The 6431-nt window shown below is 35.2% G+C and overlaps 1 pseudogene; it reads right to left on the bottom strand.

The window, feature by feature from the left end:
- Positions 1-5032: 5032 nt before the first annotated feature.
- Positions 5033-5967, bottom strand: LOC100737598 (olfactory receptor 4P4-like; annotated as a pseudogene).
- Positions 5968-6431: the final 464 nt, after the last annotated feature.

Raw genomic sequence — 6431 nt, 5'->3', positions numbered from 1 at the left:
CATAATTAAATAAAGTATACATCCTAAAACTGCATATATTTTATTCTCGAATACTGACTATTCCTTGCAAGTTGTTTGGATTTATGTTTCCATGTCATAAGCTCACCAGGTGGTTTCCCTTTCACTCCAAGTTATCAGATTCACTGAAGTTAAGATTGATTCTGGATTATAAACAGTACATGAGCCACAGTTAACACTGGTGTGTGATTTATGAATCTCAGTCATTAGACATTTCTCCTGGGCCACAGTGACTGAATTCTCTTGCACTTAAAGAGTTTTGTGATATTAACAAATGTGTGGGATTTTGCTCTGAGGACCTTGTCCTTTCCATAGTCCCTATAACATGACTGAGAAATAAAGGACAGCTCTGGACCTTATAATGGTCTTCATCTCTCCTCAGAACATGTCTTTGTTGTATTCTCAGAGAATTAGAATGGGTTTTAATTGATTTCCAAGTGTTAGTTTCCTGAAAAATTATAAACTAATGAATTTGGCATAGTTTTTGTATGGATTTAGAAAGTTGCCAAAAGATAATTTGCATAAGATATTGGTTAGATATGTTTTAATTTTGCCCAAGACCTACATTATATCCAAACAGCTTTTGTTCTTGCTATTCTTTCATATGTGTGTCCAAGGATTAAGCTGACTTCCAATGTGTTGTGTGAGCAGAATGAGCAACAGCAAATGTATATTGAAGATTTATTATATGTTGTATACTCAGGGTTCTATTTTCATCTTCACAAGGACCTAATGAGGTGAGCACTATGTCATTATTTTATCTATGAGAAAACTCAGTAATAGATAAGATGTATGCTTTGCCTAAGGTGGCCAGGTATTGGTCCACAAAATGGCCTGTGAATATGGAGGGCAAGGAAAGACAGAAGAAAGAGGCAGACCACTCCAGATTGGCAGATGGTACTTTTAATAAGACTTACATGGGAGGATTTCCTTGCATGTCTGCAAGACAAGCACATCTATGCACTTGCCTGCCAGAAATTTAAAGTTCACATAGAGGCCTTAACTGGGTTCTATCACATATCCAGTGTGGATGGTCTCAACAATACCTAACTCTTTAGGTTGCATCCTCGAAAATGTCTCCATCTATGGAACAGTGGGAAAGAGTACATCCCAAAAATGGAGATGGAGGGAGACTCTAATTGGTCCAGCTTATGGACCAATTAGACCAGTGGGCATGTCCTCTTGATGACCTCTTCCAACACCAGGCAAGCAGGACATGATCAATAAAAGTCAAGAGAATAGCAAATTTTAGGGGAAGGGAAGCAGTGAGGATCAGATGGGAGATAGTGACTTTAGAGATGAAAATAGTGCTCTTTTTCTTGATTCAGGTGGAGATGAGATTATTTCCATCACTCTTTTCTGTCTCTGTGTCCAATTCTGCCTCTCCCTCTCTCTTATTGCAAGTCTTTTATGTGTTACATTTCATAATTAATATATGAAAAATATGTAAGCTGACCTTAAACCATATCCAAGCATCGAAGCTACCCAGGATAGAGTGTGAAGTTTGTTTTGCCTTTAAAGAACTAACTTGAGTATAAGTCTAGGTATTTCACCTTCGTCCAGTCTATTTCTTATACTTTTAAGGAAACATTTTTTTTTAGCTTTGTAGAGGAAAAATTAATGAAATCATTGTATTTATTTAAAGTGTATGACATAACGATTTTATGTACATACGCACTGGGGAATTATTAGCAAGATTAAGGCATAAATACATCCATCACGTCACACAGTTAACCACTTTTTTGGTATGTGTGGTGAGAAAGCTTAAAATCTACTCTCAGAAATTTACAAGTATATAAAACCATAAAACATTACTAATTATCCATGCTATGTATTATATCCTCACAATTTATTATTCTTATAATTGAAAATGTGTACCACTATTGAAACCTGTTTTAAGTTATGATCCAGATGCAAACTACTGCATTTGGAATGAATAAGCAATGAGATCCTGCTGTATGGCACAGGGAACAATACCTAATCACTTGTAATGGAACACAATGAAGGATAATGTGAAAAAAAATAATGTATATAAATTTATAACTAGGTCACTTTGTCACACAGCAGAAATTGACAGAACATTGTAAATCAACTATAATAAAAATTTTTAAAAAGATGTTATGATCTTTTCTTTGAGACGCCTCCTTTGGTCAAGGTCATATTTTCATATTTATTCCTACTATTAATTCATAAGAACTTCCGTGGTTTTCCTTCTGAACTTCCCTTTCTGTACTTTGGTTTTATTGCCACATCTACAGCATGTGGAAGTTCCTGGGCCAGAGATTGAACCCTCACCACAGCAGGAACCAGAGCCACAGTAGTTACAACAGCAAATCCTTAACCAACTGAGCCACCAGGGAACTCCTCCCCTTCTTTGTTCTGCAGACATCCTCAAGGCTTTGCTCTGCCTCTCCTACTCCAGTGATCTTTCTAGCCTTATTTCCTCACCTAGGAAAAAAATTTGCTTCCATGGATTCTTTATGCTTCAAGGTGAAAATAGCCAAATATATGCTGCTCCATAGCTTTAAAAAAATCAATTAAAAATGTATATAGGATATTATCCACTTAACTAAATGTAAACACTATTTATATACCTAATAAGTATACACATGGACAAAACACAATTGATTCATACTGTATACATATTTTCTATTGTTTTTACAGTCACTGGCCTATGCCACAGCTACAGCAATGCCAGACTGGAGCCACATCTGTGACATACACCACAGCCCATGGCAACACCAGATCCTAAACCCACTGAGCGAGGCCAGGGATCAATCCCATGGACTCATAGACACTAGGCAAATTCGTTTCTGCTGAGACACAATGGGAACTCCTAGATGTTTGTTTTTTCACTAAAGTCATGTTGTAAAGAAATGGCAAACTGGTATTCCAATCAAGTTTAAAGACTCCTGGTTTAATTCTCACCCCCCTCCACTGCTATTAGATGTGGCCTTTGTGGCTGAAGATGAAATACATTATTTATATCCTGACTTCCTCTTAAGTGCTTTACATTGACTCATTGCTTATGTTGTCATGAAATTAATTTCAGTAAAGTTTTAAAAATTTTGATCAAAAATAACATGAGGGTAGTATATGTCATGAAGCCAAACAAGTGTGAAGGTGTCATTTTCTTTACTGCATAAATGAAAGACAGTGGGATTAGAAAGAATGTTATCATTCTCAACCTTTTCTCTCAAAACCTGTAGACATAGCAAAATGTTTATCATTCTCACCTTTTCTCTCAAAACCTGTAGACATTGCAAAATTTTTTAATATTTGGTGTTAGAGAGGTCTTAATACAATATTCATTGTGCAATTTGTAATTTATGTAATTCTTCACAAATTAATTTTGTTACAAATTCCCTCTCATGTCAGTTTCACCATCCTTTGTTTTTGCATTACTATTGAAATTGCTTGATGTTCTCTTACATTTTGGGTTTCAAATAATTTTCAAGTTTTTCAAATAACTCCTCGGTTAATATTCCACTGTTATCCACTTGCTTATGATTGTTCCTTTTAATTGAGATACTATTTATCTACATCTTGGTAATATAATTTTTTTTCATTTTTTTCTGGAAATCTTGGGAATCTCAGAAATATTCTCATCACAATACCTACAAATAATGTATTTTGTTTATGTACAATGTTGGTATTTTTTTTTTTTTTTCCTCTTCTGGCTGCATCCACAGCACAGATAAGTTCCAAGGCCAGGGATTATTCCAAGCCCCAGCTACAACCTGAGCTGCAGCAACACCGGATCCTTAACCTACTGTGTTGGGCCTGGGATCAAACCCATGCCTCAGCAGCAACCCAAGCCAATGCATAGACAATAGCAGATCCTTAACCTACTGAACCACAGTGGGAACATATGTTAGTATGTTTTTAAAATGTTAAATTGTTGTGATTTTGTTACATTTTTCTCTTAAGAGGAAAGAAAAATGTAAACAAAAAGAATTATGCTAAGTGAAAACTTTATACATTTAAAAATTTACTGTCCACTTAGATGCAAATTGAATTAATTTCTCGTATATATGTATAAGGACAAGTTGATTGTGCAGTTCCTTCCCCGATGAAGTCTTATGGTTACTCAATTTAGCTCTACTGGCAAGGGATTAGATCCATTAATTTTCTCCTCTTGTCTTTCCACACTCTGAGTATATGCAGTATGATAAATAAACTCTATAACAGAACTATAAATTGCCATCAGTCACTTTGTTCCTGCCTTTTATACTCTAAGGGAGATGGAAAGGGCTTGTTACAGTTCCTAGGGGACAGGTATAACCATCCTTTTTATCTTTACACATTAAACCAAATGATCTCTGTTGAATTCTTTTTCCCTTTTATTTTTTAGGGCTGCATATGGAGGTTCCCAGGCTAGGGGTCAAACTGGCCGACCTACATCACAGCAACAGAAATGCAGAATGCAAGCTTCATCTGTAACCTACACCACAGTGCACAGTAACACTGGATCCTTAACCCACTGAACAAGGCCAGGGATCAAACCCACAACCGCATGGTTCCTAGTCAGATTTGTTTTTACTGTGCCATGACAGGAACTCCCCTGTGGATTTTTCATTGCATAATTTATTTCAAACTATCATCATACAAGATTGAATATCCTAACAGGAAATAAAGATCAATAATAAAATATATATTGATTTTATTTTCTGAAAAGCACTTTTAGTCTATTGTATTTTTACAAATTCCAAAAAGTTGTCTAATTCCATGTTCAAATTTCACATGTAAATGACTATTAAAATTCAGTCAGCTTCAGAATTACCTACTCTGTATGACATAACAACTATTTTTTTCAGATTAATATATCTTTAATTCACATTTATCCCTACCCAATCTCATTGTCACTAATGAAAATTTTAATTCTTCAGCTTATTACCTTTGATACTTATAATATGAACATTTTAAGTTCAATGATCTCAGAGCTAATAGATCTTTCTGATTCCAAGTTTACTTTTAACTGGCATATAGTTTTTAGCATATTGAGTAGGACAAATCAATTATGCTTTTCTTCTGAAAATATCTTTGGACACCAAACCTATCTCACGGTCTTTTTCATCTCTGTATTTCTCAAAGTATAGATTAAAGGATTGAATATAGGAGCTATGATGGTATAAAAGAGAGAAAATATTTTATCCTCAGGGAAAGTGGTGGGGAGTCTGAGGTAGGCAAAGATAGAAGGTCCAAAAAATAAAACAATCACAGTGATGTGGGACCCACAGCTAAGAGAGGGCTTTGCACCTTCCTTCAGCTGAGTGATGTCTTAAGGTAAATAATATGATGACATAAGACCCAAACAAGAGAAGAAAGGTTACTAAGGCAACCATTCCTGAATTGGCAACCACAAGGACACCAGTAATGTGGGAATCCCTACAGGCCACTTTCAGCAAAGGGAAAAATATCACAATAATAGTGATCAATTTCACGGGGGCCATAGAAGGGCAAATTGATGATCATAGAGAACAGAGAAAAGGAATGGACAGCCCCCCCCAGTCCAGGCAGCCAAGACCAGAGGATTGCATCTTGTCTATATTTCATGACAATCATGTAGTGGAGAGGCTTGCAGATGGCAACACAGCAGTCAATGGCCATGATTGTAAGGATGAAGATTTCAATCATTCCCAAGAAATGCAAGGAAAAGACCAGCAACATGCAATTACCGTAACAGATGGTTTTCCTTTCCAGAAGCAGGTCACCTATCAGTTTGGGTGTCATACAGGAGGTATAGCAGATGTCCATGTAGGATAAGTGGCTGAGGAAATAGTACATTGGTTGGTGAAAAAGGATACTGCATCAAATGGAGACAAGGATCAGAAGGTTTCCCACCAAGATGGCAACATAACAGAATATGAACAATATAAAGCAAAATATCTTCTGGTCAGAAGAAAGGCCCAAAAGAATGAACTCTGATATATTTCTCTGATTTGTCATATTCTATTTTTCTTGTATGCTATCCAAAAATAGATGTGTATCTGAAAGAAAAAATTTAAAAAATGGACATTTGGATAGAAATATTTATAATCATGTAAAATCATTAACCATGGAAAGTAAATTAATAAAATATTATTATTGATTTTATTTGTTCTTGGGAATTATAGAAAAATTCTCTCCCTAGTATTTTTCATTTCTACCCAAAATTACTGTTATATCAGTAAAATTAATTATGTATTCAAGTTACTGTTCCTCAGTTTTAAAATTTAGTGATTAACATATTATTATTGCCTAAAGGGAAAGGGAAAATTATGTGAATATTATTGATAATGTTTAGAGAAAAATGAACTTTTATTGCATTACTTCTGGGTATGTGTTATAGTGATAAGTTAAATGTGGTTTTGTCCTACATAGAAAATTTTCATTTTATGTCATTTATGTTTCTCCAACAGGATGCAGACTAC

This window comes from Sus scrofa, chromosome 1 (assembly GCF_054392235.1).
Source record: "Sus scrofa isolate SSC_HxYL_T2T_F1_AM1 chromosome 1, Sscrofa_HxYL_maternal_Yorkshire_Landrace_v2.0, whole genome shotgun sequence".
In the NCBI taxonomy this organism is placed as follows: domain Eukaryota; kingdom Metazoa; phylum Chordata; class Mammalia; order Artiodactyla; family Suidae; genus Sus; species Sus scrofa.
Note: the sequence above shows the minus strand (reverse complement) of the source record. Positions and strands in the feature narration are given on the sequence as shown.